Consider the following 13,986-nt stretch of genomic DNA (forward strand, 5'->3'; position numbering starts at 1 on the left):
AACTTCATTCAAGCAAGGATCATGTGTCTTTTATCAAAACAAAACCACACATATTGTGACTGCAACCTTCAGGCTGCTACTTTCTTTGAACAGCAGGGATAGTAGTAATCCTAGTGAGCCATGGAAGTGCACTCCTCTAGCAGTATTCCTTTTCTTCTCCTCTTCTTCTGCTATTCCCAATTCTTTCCCAGAACATCTTGAAAGAGATAAAAGCTCCTAGGTTTGGAAGCACAATGTTTGGAAGCACAATGTCAGACTGTAAAAGTCTCAGCAAAGTATTTCCATGGCTGTGATTAAAGTCTTAGTGTACATCAAGGGGAAGAATAAGTGATGAGTCTTAAGAATTGTGATACAGGGCTCTTAAAATCAACTTTGTGTCACAAGGAGCTGTTCCACTTCGTATTGACACCTTGTAGATTTTCAGCTCCAACTTGGCCTTTAGCAACTGTAACCACACAAGACAACCTTTTGACTAAACCTTTAACCAGTAAAGAAATTCAAGAAAAGACAAACTGGATTAGCAGCTTATGTTTTCGTGGCGTTTTTTTGGTTTTTTTATTACCACCTCCGTAATTCCATGTTTCATAACTCATGGAGTTTTTATGATGCTGAGTACACAGCCTCATAAAAAGGAAAAAGGAACTGTTTTACACATGTCCTCTTAGTTGCCTCTAATAGGAGCATTTCCCAATACAGCAGCAAGGGGTTTCTAAGTTCATGTTGGGCAAGTCCTTTCTGTACACTTAAGTTCCTGACAAACCATGTCTACAAAATTTGTATAATAATAAATTTTAATTCTCCCTTCTCTTTACTACAATAAAAAGAAAAAGCTCACCCTTTATTTCTGTGAGTTTCATGATCTCCAGCAGCAGACTCAGATGCCAAATTTAAGTGACCTTAACTACAGCAGTTACAGCAACATTTACTTAGCAATTATTCTGATAAAAAGATCAGTAAAATAAACAGATTTGTTCATGTTCCTGCTATCATTCCTACTACTCCATGAAGAGTGATCTATGAGAAGGAGCAGAAATAAAGCACTAAGTGGTGTCTCCTCCAGGTGTGGCCAAACCCCAGAAAATACATCAGCAATGCAATAAAGATACCACATTAGTGTGGTTATTTGGAAGCGATATATTTTTTCAGCTTCTCCTGAGTAATCTTTATACACTTGGAAGGAAAACCAAACAAGCTACCTTTTTTAATGCCATCCTTACCAAAATTGTTTCAGACATCACTGTGGGTGCTTGACCAGGGTCTATGCTGTGCAGCAGCAGTCTCCTGTTACCTTGTCTTGCCCAAATGTACACCTTTGCTAGCCAGGATACATTTGAACCCTGCAAGAGGTGAACTTTTTTTTTTTCCCCTAGAAACAGAAAGGGGCACTCCTGTTAAGAAAAGTCTGGACGAAGCACTATAGCCCTTTCCTGTCACATGTCAGTATGATTTTGCCACACTTACTGCACAGCAGGACAAGTGTCCCTCTTCTACAAGAGGCAAGAGATGACCAATCACACACTCTTCGCGAGACAGGCAACTTTTTAAAGTCTCAGAAAAGAAATTTGTTAAAAGCCATCCTATTCTTTCCTCATAACCATCCGGGAAGATTCACAATGAGAACTGGCCCAAAAAATCAGCTTTATAATGAAAAAAAACTCATAGAACTCGCAGGAAAAGCAGCTTGGGGCTGTCACATTCTGAATGCAGACACACAGTCACATCCAAGAAAAATGCCAGCCATACCAAGATACCACAGAAAATGACTAAGCAGTCTTTCCAAGCAATATTCATGCTTCTTACTTGAGTCGGATCTAATATCTGAAACAACAAAAACATCTGCACAAAGCATCAGGTACAAACAAAGGCAAAATAAAGCAGTTATTTTCATAATCCTTAGCTAATTTTTGGCTAAGTCACTACTTGGCAGATATTAGTAGCCAGCATTCCCTGAGTTTATAAAAACAAGGATATCGGTAAACCAAAGCATAATAAAGAATGGTATGGCAATGCCATGTGCACTAGAAAATTGCATGCCTTATACCACTCCATTGCTTCATTAGGCAATAAAATGTTGTGTTAACTGCCTGATCAAAAAATATATCCCAACATTAGCACAAAGTCAAAGCCTGGAGCATCAATCTACCAAAAGCTATAGTTATGAAAATGCAGTAGGAACATTTCATATTCCTCTTTCCATACATTTGGTTTGTTACCTCTTCAAAAATCAGAGAGAAATTCTAAAGAGTCTTGTAAACTTAAATCAAGCAGAAATTGCATATTCCATTATTCATCTGTTGCTCTAGCTCTTGCTTAAAATTTAATAGTACAACTATGTCTTTCTTTCACACACAGAAAGAAAGAAGAAAGATTTTGCCAAAGGTCCACCCTAAACTGGATGGATAAATTTTAGCTAAAGCATCACCCTGAACATTTTAGATTTATACTTTTCAAATTTTAAGAGAACACAATATTTTGCATATAAAAGATCAATATATTCATTATTTCTACAGTCTGAGGGATCTGACATCCATGTTGCAAGCAATCTACTGTTTCTTCCACAATTTAATTCCCATAAATCTGAAGTTTAGAGTTGATAACCTCCCACCACAGGCACAAAAAGTATTTAATACCCACATTCCCTTTCTGATCTCTTCAAAAAGATTGCTTATTTAGTTACTTTAAAGTTTCTAATGTGTCCTTTTGTTCAAGAAATTTCTAATGTTAACAACCACCAAGGCTGCAGTAAATAAGGTTGCCAGTTCCTGATTAGGAGTATATGGTTTTAGTATTATTTCAATTAAATCACACCAGCATATTCCATCACTACCTGCATGTTCTGACAAACAGAACAACACCTTACACTGCATGTAGCACCATGTTAAACTGGCCCTTTGAGCCTGAGTGATGCAAAGCACTGCTCTCCAAAGCCTGCTGATCACAGCTATTTGAAAATGGAAAAATCCCTTCTGGATGCAAACAGCCTAGTCATACAGAGAATTTTATCAGACCACAATTACAATAGGACACAAATACCTTGCAACAGAGTTTTAGCTGCACTCATAAGATCGAGAGCAACAAAAGAAGCAGGAATGCATTTGCAAATTCAGAAAAAGATCAAAACAAATCCTGCTTCTTAGGACCATAGAAGTATTTAACGCCTAAACTCTATAATTTACTTTATAAACTAGAAAAAGAAATTTGAAGCAGATTCCCACCCTGTACTGAACTAATGTACAACAAGTTAAGAACCATATTCAGTTTCGTTGAATTCAAACTGTAAGGGAAGTTGATTCTACAATTCACCTTCCTGGCTGGCCTGGAAGTCTAAATGAGGTTCCTACTTCACCTGAATACTTTATTAAGCCACTCTTAAGCTGAAAAATTCTTGTGAAAACCACATAGAGTGCACATGTGTATCAAGATATGAATATGTCTGCTGTGAAATATATTTTTCAAATACTGGATAATAAAACTTCTATTACAGTAAAGATTAAACCTTTGCATTTATAATTACTGTGTCAATACATTCCTGTAAAACAGAACTGCAGCTTTGTGATTAACACATCAGTTTAAGCATCACAGATAATTGGTAAACACAAGAAGTTTCAGACACACTAAAAGTACTTATAGCCAGTATGCTGCTACTTAATGAATACAATCTCACAAAACCTATTTGTGAAGTCTATGTTTTGCATAATGGACTATTTGATTGTAGAGAGAACAGTTCTCAAAACCTAACCCTTTAAACAGAATTACAGCACTTAACAAGCAGTTCAAAGATTAGAACTGCCTGTATTCACAGGCAACACATAACCTGTGCTAGTGACTGAGTCTCACAGGCCTATCTCCTAGGGGGAAAATCCACATTTTACAATGGTTCAGGACTTTGTTGCAAATTTAGATACTTTATGACTATTGGAGTTTCCATATAAACATCCTGTCATTCACCCTCTCAAAATCCAGCATCAGACAAAAGCAGCTGTTCAAAGTTCAGATCTCTTCAAGAAACAGCTCTGAAATTTGCAGGGGTAAACTCAGTATCTGGCTATTTCCCAGGAAGCCTTTCCTCCAGCAGTATTCCAGACAGCATTCTTCTTTTACCAAATCAGCAGTAAATATGACAACATAAGCTCTGCAAGAGCTATGAATGCTGCATGTCAAATCAGACAAGTGTCTTTTCCAACTGTTATCCTATATGAATCTACCTTCACTCCACCATGGATTTTCTTCTCAAATCTCACTTCCACACCCCCCTGGCCATTTCTTTGGGAGCAACACATGATTCTCTGTCCCAGGTAGCTATCAATTTGCTCCACAGAAAAGTGAGGGGCCAATATTTTAACAATATTAAATTGCTCAGTTGAAATGTATTTTTTTATCCTATATTCTTAACCTGCTGCAAGCACAGCAGTTAAATAGAAATAATTTTTAAGATATTAGAGAAATGTACTGTATTTGAGTATGAAAATATATTTCCTTATTAACTGAATTTGGAAACAGATGATCATATAATATTAGAAAAATATTAGAATTACTAAATGTTACAAGCCACAAAAAACCTACTAAACCCCACACACTAAAGAACTAAAAGCAAATCACTTGCTGCTTGTCAGGCATAACCTGCCAAGCTATTAGCTCTCATTTTGAAGGCTTGCATTTGCTCAATGCCTGACCTGCACATTGCAGAGCCTTAGCATGAGAAATGGCTTTTAGGCTCAGCTGCTTTCTAAGTGCCATCCATCATCAGGAAAAAGAGATTATTCCCTTTACAGTCGGCTACTTTGCCAAATTCTTCTGGCTCTGTTCCATCAGTCACACCCACGGCACCCTGGGGAAAAGCAAACCCCAGCTCTGTATCACTCTGCTCTTGCTGAAATGCAGAATGAAAAGCAATTAGCATTTGGTGCCGTTTATGAGCAAAGTGAGGTGAGAAGACAGCTCTATCCTCTAGCAGCCCCACACCCTGCACCAGCCAGCAGCTCACAGGGGCACAGAGAGGCAGGCTGGGAATTTAAACTGGAGGAGGCAGAGCTGGGAATATCCCATAGACTGCATAACAGAGCCATAAACAAACCCACATGCAGCAAGGGGCCCTTTGGAAGCCCTTCTAAAAATACATGTACTCACACATTGTCACTGATGCAAAACACCAGAAGGGTTATTGCTTGCTGAACCAGAAGATGGTCTGGAAGGCTCTTATGCTTTCCAGTAAGGAAGGCTTCCTCCCCACCGTTTGTTTGTACTCGAGAATTATAAACAAGATTCCCTTTCAAATCCAAACATCCGTTCTTTCATTCACAGAACAATGAATACATTGCAGAACAGATTTATCTGCAATGCTAAAACAAACCCCAGATGCCTCCAAAGGTGGCCTTTGCCTGTCTGTTATGCCCTGAAGCCTCTGCAAAAGGGTGTGCCAGCTCAAGCCTTCACCCACAGTGTCCTGTGAGCTCAGCTCACTGCAGGGCTACCAAACCACCAACACAGCAGGTTTTTGTAGTCAACAGGCATTAAAACATAGATGCATCCCAAGGGTTCTAGTTCCTTCCCCTCCAAGGAAAAGGGAGAACAAGAAAGAGGGCAGGATTATCAGCCCATTGTTCAAATTCAGGCCAGAACACTGGACTTTAGGAATAGCCTTTGCCTTTCCTAACTGCACATGTCAGAGGCTAAGGAGGAAGATTACAATCACCACTTCTCTAGTCATGGTCTGTGTACAAAAGAGTGCAGTCACCTTCTGAGAAAAGGCACAGCCAGATGGGTTCAGATCTCCTTCCCTTTTAATTCCAACTTCATTCTTGTAGCCACAGCACATAGTTTCACAGTAAATTAAGGATGATGAGATCTGTTTGGGTCTCTTTGCACTTTCACTACAATCTGAGTAACACACACCATTAACCTGCTTAGCAAAAACCCAGCAAGAGAAACTTGAAAATGTTATCCATAAACTGAACAAACTTTCAAAATGGTCTATCACTGGAAACACAAATCTGAACCTGTGCTCCTCCTTTGAAAAATATATGCCCAAACCACATTCCAAAGGCATTTCCAACTTAAAATGTTACTACTCTTTACTGGCACATTTAAACCTCCTGTGCCTGCAAAAAACAGAGAAGTGACAAGTTCAAAAGATCCTCGAGACCCTGACACAACATGCTTTGAAACCAAAGCTGCCACTAAAAATACAATGTCCTTCAATTCACAGCCAAATAGCATAAGCAACTAAAGCAGCACTGTGGGTTTGGGTTTCTTGAGGGAGGAAGGGATGGCACTTAATCCCTCCTAAAACCCAAAGCAAGATATTTTCAGCACCATATTTCTTATCTGAAAGTCAGGCAGTGGACAAGAAATCAGCTTGAAAAATCAGAAATCATACATCCTAGCATGGCTCCTCAGCCTGGCCTGCTCACTGATAAATGAGAGGGAACACCCCACGCTCCACCAGCCCCACACCAGCTGCAGCAGCAGCCACTGCCAAGGCTGGGCTTGCACTGCAGGAGGAGCTGAAGGCACTGAAGGACTCCTGTGCAGCTGCTCTGAGAGAACTTTTCTCCAAGCAGCAGGTGCAATCAGCACCAAAAAACCACAGCCAGGGCAAACAGGCAGCATTGGACTGGCCCTTTCTCACAAGAGTCCCCAGATTTGACCCCAAACCTTCACCTTGTCCACAGCTAGGGCCACTTTGTGACCAACAACATCCTCTTCTCTACTCCACACAGGATGGTAGCACCAGACCACAGAATCCTGGATTCCTTCATTCCTGTCCTTTCTTAAAATGAAAAGTTCAGCAGCTCTCACACAAAGTGGCTTTCGTCTTGCCCAGTGCTCTCCTGACACCTGTGTGGCTCCCCCAGCAGTGCCTTTGTGCTTTTCCTCCTTTAACCATGAGGAAAGATTGATCAGGACACCACAAAGAGCTTTCCCTCCCCACAACAGGTGGATGCCCTGTGCATCTTCTGAATCTTGACTCAAATCAGAGGAAAATGACTCAACCTCTTCCTTAATCCCAGACAAACTGCTTCCCTGGTAGCTGTGCTGCAGTTATTGGCAATTGCTAGGTAGGTAGTTAAGAGGAAGTAAACAAGCTGAGGGGAAGCAAAGGGTTGGAAATCTCAAATGTAATAAAGGAGAGGATGTTGTCTTGTCTGCCTGGTTGTTGTTGCTAACTAGCAATCAAATTCAATCCAGCCAGTTTTGGCTACTTTTTTTCTACCAAGAAGAGCTCATTTTCATTTAGAGAAGACTAGTTGTCTTTGAATTGATGACAAACTGCGAAAAGAAAGTTATGTTAAATTAACAAGTTATATAGCACAGAGAGTGCAATAACATCTTTGACAAAAATCCCTATACTCAAAGTCTTCCCCAAGCTGAGCAGACTCCTTGTTAATTTAATTGCTTTCAAGTAATTAAATTCCACATTAAATGGGGCTAATCTATGCTATTTCACCCTAATTACTATCTCAGTTCCAAAAGTTGGTGGCTTTTTTCCCCCAAAAGGGATTAAAATGAAATTTATTCTTTAGCATTTTAAGTCTCCAGTTGTCTGTCAGGTCTGCTGAATGAAGCCTTGTAGCACAGTAATATGGACACAGCAGAAAATTCAAGGCTAAGTCAGTCTTGCTCTTCCTGCATTTATTCTGCATTTTGTTTGTTATGCTAATTGAGGCTGTTAGCTAATGACTTCAGTACACTGTTAGTAATTTGTGGTTTTCCTTTGTGAAAACTAAACTAAATTGCCTCTAAATCTAAAGGAAGGACAGGCATACATGACATCGAAAGGAACATTTAGGTTCTAAACACAGGTTTATCAACACTCATCCTCCTTGTGCCAAGGAATACTACCTATTCCAAACTTTAGTACAATTCAAAAACCATCAGAAGCTGGCATTCTTTAATCTAGTCAGAGGTTTGCCACTTTGTCCTTAAAGATGCTTTAATACACCCAGACACCCCAAAGGATGAACAGAACTCTTGCAAAACTACATCTGTTCCAGTGAAGGCTTCTCTTATGCTGAGAACATCTGGATGAGTAGAAGGGACTGGAAACTTCCTTTTTCATTCCATATAGGCTCCACTGTTTTTTCTCTCACCTTAGATAAATGCAAGCACCACTTTGTAAAAGGAAAAAATAAAAAATCACAGCGCTTGCCTTTTTGTAAACTTAAGTAACAGATTTTTTTCCTTTCCAATTTCAACCTAATAAGCATCCAGTATTACTGTGTAAATTAATAGTAAAGACAGATGGGAAGTGGGAAAGACAACAAAGTCTTGCATTAATCCCACACGTGGGGTTAAAGATGCCAAAACAGAGCTGGAGCTCTGATTAATGCCACTTACAATATATTTGCCTACCCCTATGGAACCATAAAATCACATCAGCACACCAGGCTTTGTTCAAGAAATAAATAAATAAACCAACAATTCACAAGGCAGTTTTTCATTAGATATTTGGCATGCTAATAAGAGTAATCAGGGAATATAGATATAAACAACAGATTTCTATTCATTCTGTCCCATTAAGTCCCTGGAAGAGTGCTCACTGTAACTAAATGTATCTAACAATTTTCACAGTGCAAGTACTAAAATTTGAGACTTTATTCTTAGGCAGAAAGGCAAAAGCCAGTAAAAAAGGCAAGTAAGTGAAGCTCACACAGATTCTTGCACAAAGAGTGACTGTCCCATGTGACAAGCACCAGCAGAAAGAGCCCATTTATATTTCTCTGTCTCAAACAATCACAGCTGAAATCTATCTTTAGGAGCCTAATCTGAAGTAAGAAGACTTTCAGTATACTGCTGATTCTGCAGAAATCATATTTCTGGGTCCTTTCTCATGTCTCCAAATTAATGCCACAGACCAACATAATAGGATGCTTGGGAATACCAGAGCAAGGGCTGGAGACACACCAAATTCTGCCTTGAAACACCACCTCTTTACAGACAAGATTTATCTATGTTAAAAACGAGCCCCAACAAAAGAAAAAAAAAAAAAAAAAAAAACACTAAAACCCCAAATTAATCCAAAACAACTTGCAAAACCCCAGCAATCAATTTCCATAAGACTCCCATTGAGCTAAGAGGCCAAAGCTCATAGTTAGCCTATCAGACCATCTAGCTATTTCTGATTTATTGCTCAGAAATATTTTAATCAAGAAACTTCAGCATCAGCTATGATGCTTTACAGGTGCCAGAACATCATCATTTGTTACACAGTGTAATTCCCCACTCAGAGCACAGCCCATGCTGTTTACTACATCGTCCTCTCACCCCACACTCCTTCATTTAATCACATGCAATCAACAAGTGCAATTATATTCTTCTAACATAAACCATACAGATTTAAATTCTGCTTCCTCTTGAGAGAAAATAATTTAAAACGTTTGTAAGGAAGTCAGGTAATAAAAATATCACAGCTTTATGGTAATTCTTGCTATGACTTCATCATGAACAAATCCCTACCTAGCTCCTTGTGCATCTTCAGCACATAAATTTGCTTGTCAAGTTCTAGAAGGGATTTCCCCTTCCCAGCTCCCCAGAACAGAGCCTGCAATTTACACCAGTAACCCAAATCCTAACCACAGTCCTACTCATTTCAAAACCCATCTGACCTGGCCAGTGACACTGGTTCCTTGTACCAGAATGCAACAACTTGAATGGAAATGAAATCAACAGAACAAATTCAACAGAAGGTCACAAGTATACTTTTTAGATTACTACACTTCCCCAAGAAACTGACCCAGTAAAAAGCAGATTTGTGTTGCCTCAAATCAGTGATGACAACCTGACTCTGAAGACACATCACCCAAAGCACTGACAACTACATCTGCACATTCTGTGATCTAACACAGTCTAGCAGTGAAATAAAAGTAAAGCAACAGATAAGTGAAAGTGAGATAAACAAAGGTCAAGAAAAGGCACATCAAGGAACCTTGAATTAGTAACATAGATATGTGGTGGATAGAAAGATTTTAACTGCACTTATCCAGGAAAAGGATCAGCTTTCACTATTCCACAATTATCGTGGTTTCATGTGCCCTGCAGTGACAGCAGAAGCATTCAGATGACAAGAGGACCATAGGTGTTTACAGATTTTCCCCTGTGTAAACAGCACACCAAAACCTCCTGTAATATTTCTGTTCCAACAAATAGAAATTAACTCTGTTCGCATCAGATCACCAATACAAGGGATTAGCTGTTGGTGTCAGTAAGCACAATTATGTGATCAAATGTAGATATACAGTAAACCAAACAAGGTTATTACTGAACCTGATCTAGTGGTTCCTTCCTCTCCACATGCCTTGCATCTCACCTTGAAGGTATCTGTCAAAAAGTCCAGAAATCACAATCATTAGATCAAACACCTAGTAACTCATAAAATGATTTTTAAATCTTCAAATCCATACTTGCATATATTGCTAATACTTTGGACATCAAGTTTATCTGGCCTAATAGATTGTCAAACGTGAACCAGGAGATGATTTGAGGTACAGCTCAAACATTTAAACCTTTTTAAACACATAGGAAAAATTTGCCAGTGCCAAGAACTAATTAAGTCCCAAGGTTTGAAGACGTGTACGAATTTTGGGGACATGTGCTCTCTGGGACACATATCCACTACAACTGTCCCAAAAATTATCAAGGCTCCTATGACATCTTATGACAAGTCACTTCAGTGCCTTCTTTGGGCAATTTTACCATGTCTAATACAGAGGTTTTGTGTACAAAAACAGCACAAAGTGTTGAATACTCACATCAAACACACTTTTCCCCAGATATTACACATTGAAATATAAGTTTTCATAAGCAGATATATTTCCTCTGAATTTATCAAATGTGGAGAAATAAAACAGGAAAGAATTTCTAGTGACCTGAAGAGGTCCATGTTAAAAAAAAAAAATAAAAAAAGTATTAACATCCCCAGAGAAACTAAAAGCTTTCCAATGCAAAAAGTGACGTGTTCACCACAGCACTGTGGGCACAGAAAAGCTCAGCAGTTCTTTCTCTATGGGTTCATGTGCCTAGGATAAGGTCCACAGGTCATTTTTCACACTTGTCACAGGAATTTGTACTCTGCCACCTGAACTCAACATCCAAGAAAAGCCCTTGATCTTTTTCATCACTAGGAAAAGTCAGTATTTCTGGGATCCAGACAATGAAGCCATGCAAAGGCATAACAGTGACAGTTAATTACTTGCTTTGGTTTCAGGATGAATGGCACCAGAAATACTTCATTTATTCTTTTCATTGATATTAGACATTCATTGTTACAATTACAAAAATTTAATGTCATCAATTCCAGAAGACCGTCTCTGACAAATACTTGGAAAAAAGCTCATTTTTGTGTCTGCAGCTTGAAGAGATCATTCCACAGACCTCATGGTGTTCAGAGCTGCCGTGCAACTGAGAAAGAAGTATGGAATTTCAGTGAAACCATATGGCAAAAGTTAAATATTTTGGTGTCAAATTACCCATCACAGCTGAATTCAAACTTATCACTTTCTTCACACTTTTGAGACATGAGATCCAGAGACTGGTCCAAAGTGTGCAATTTTTCCAACAATTTTTATGGACAAGGGTCAACAAATTATTTTTTCTCAACAGGAGTGTGACATTTCAAAGTTTCCTCTCACCACAGAGCTCTCTGTAATTTCAGAGCAGACAAAGAGACTGCATATTTCCTTTATACACACAGGCAATCAAAAAACATTCAAAATAATTTCAGAATTAATAAGACAAGCTTTATGTAAGCAGCAGCATAATTCTATTTCCAGGCTCACTTATGCTTAGAGAGTTCTAAAATTTGAATATGCTCAATATAAAATGTTAAACATTTACATCCCAGCTGACAATGACCTTGTGTTAAATTATTAGGGAACAACAGAATAGCTGATGTTTCCTGAGCACGGGTTAGACCTGGATATGCTAGCAAACACAAGTAGTAGATGGATCATTACTGGGCCATAACTAATGACCACTGCCAAATGCACTGGTGCTCCAAACACTGCCTGTCATCAGTATCTATTAGCAGAAGGCTGCAATATAAACATTTATAAAGCAGACACAATATGCCAGCTAAACCACTAATGCATGTAATTGCTAACACAGAGCCATATGCTGAAAATTCATCTCTCTTTACATTTAACTTTTACAACCTAGGCAAATCAGACAACTGTCTAGCCCACAGTCTTCCAAAATTGCTTACTGAATAGAAAACTGTGATCAGCTGCCAGTTCAATTGTTTTTACAACATTCTACATAAAACAAATGAGGTCTGTTGCCCTGACTTGTGAAAGAGCTCCAATAAATGCCAATTATAAGAGCAATTAGGGGATCAAATCTGACATCACAGGTTTCCCTATAAGATATTAGCTCAATGACTGTTTTATAAGCTAATTAGTCATGGACTCTAAACAAGAAACAGATGATCCAAAAACAGTGATTCTGCAAAACTGTGTGTTGTCAAACCCCATGAGGACAATAACCCCTGCTTTCCAAAAGGAATGATATGACTGTCAACTCCTTCAACTATATTAGCAATAACAATCATGAACAAGAATACATGAAATATTCCAAGCATGATCAGCTTCTGTAAAGTTCTTACAAATCCCAGATTTGCCAATATTTCCTTTGTCAGAAGCCATTCTGTTAATCAAATATGAGATAAATCTGCAGGGATTGCACAACAGGAAGAAAGAAGGTATTCTCCCATAATATAGTGAACTTGCCTCTGCCTAAAGGAACAGAGGACATAGCAGGAAGTGGATGCTTCAGATGAAAATTCCGGTCACAAAAAGGCAAGCCTGGCCACCAGCACAATCCAGGAGAAGAAAAGTAATTTGATTTTCTGAAAACTAAAGTCCTCTGTTGTAAAATAGCAAAATGTCTATATGATCATGGTTGGGATTCCCTTACATGTAGCCATCATGACAGTATGTGATTGTGCAATGACACTTTTTCTGTAGGCTATTGCCTTGTTCAGTACATACAACAGATGCAGTTCACCAAATGAACATCTTGTCTGATGGTCCTTTGCAAAGCCTGGTGCTTTATTTACCACAAATTCCTCAAAGTGCAACCTGAAGCCAGAGGACGCTCACAAGAGACAGCCCTCACCAGAGCACTTTATGGTCCACAAACTTGAGTGCATTTTAAAAATTAATGTTGTCCTTATATAACATTTAGCCAGTGTGGCTCAATATTCTCACTTGTATTCTCTCTTTTATTCTCAACATAAGAGAATTTGGGTTCCCAATCTGAAATGATCATCAAGCATTTTTCTGTCTCCTCTACTGAGAAGCTTAAACTCAGCTACACTCAAACTGATTTGCTGCAGGTGCAGTAAAACCTGGCAGAAACTACAGAAACAACCTGCCAAGGAAACATGTGCAAGTCCTCAGGTGTTATTTCCTAAACAGCTATAAAATGTGGAGTATTTTTTGATCAAAGCAGACTGCCCTTGATTTCAGGTATGAGAGTCAGCACTTACTCAAATCACAGCCAAGAGCTAGGGGCGGGTATTCCTAACATCAGCAAAAAGCTTCCTACAGCACCTTGACCGCTGTTAATTAGGAAAAACAGGGTGGGATTGGGAATGAAACTCCCCAGAATAATATTTGACTTGTTAAGCTCTATTTCAGGGTCTGGAAAGGGCAATAAGTTTTCAAGGAAAAAGTTCTTTCTATCATATGCAAGAAAAACTCTTTGTGTTTGTGTCTGGGAGCACACTGACTTACACATGTACACATTGTTTTGGAAAAAAATGCCACCCCACAGAGAAGCCACATGAAATCTTTAGCCTACTCCTCACAGAGGGGCAGCCCAAAGAAAACACCAGGGAATGCAGACAGAAGTTTTATATCAAGCCACAGCTTTCCTCAGCCAAACCCTTTTTCCTCATTAAAATTACAACCTAGCTGATACAAAAATTAACCTAAAGGCCTCTCTGAGCATGCTTCTCCAAATAACTTATGACTAAGTTACTCCAGATAT

At 38.9% G+C, this 13,986-nt stretch overlaps 1 protein-coding gene across 12 annotated transcripts in view; it reads right to left on the bottom strand.

Moving 5' to 3' along the window:
* The window catches only part of GULP1 (GULP PTB domain containing engulfment adaptor 1), a 144,775-nt gene that overhangs the window by 115,347 nt on the left and 15,442 nt on the right, over positions 1–13,986 (bottom strand). For 3 of the 12 annotated variants that reach the window (XM_077785152.2, XM_085585318.1, XM_021540931.4), the window contains one exon: positions 10,264–10,317. The exons of the other annotated variants lie outside the window; for them this stretch is intronic. The gene's annotated coding sequence lies outside the window, so the exon portion shown is untranslated. The remainder of the gene's footprint in view (positions 1–10,263; positions 10,318–13,986) is intronic. 12 annotated transcript variants of the gene reach the window in all.

This window comes from Lonchura striata, chromosome 7, assembly GCF_050655825.1.
Source record: "Lonchura striata isolate lonStrDom1 chromosome 7, ASM5065582v1, whole genome shotgun sequence".
Classification (NCBI taxonomy): Eukaryota; Metazoa; Chordata; class Aves; order Passeriformes; family Estrildidae; genus Lonchura; species Lonchura striata.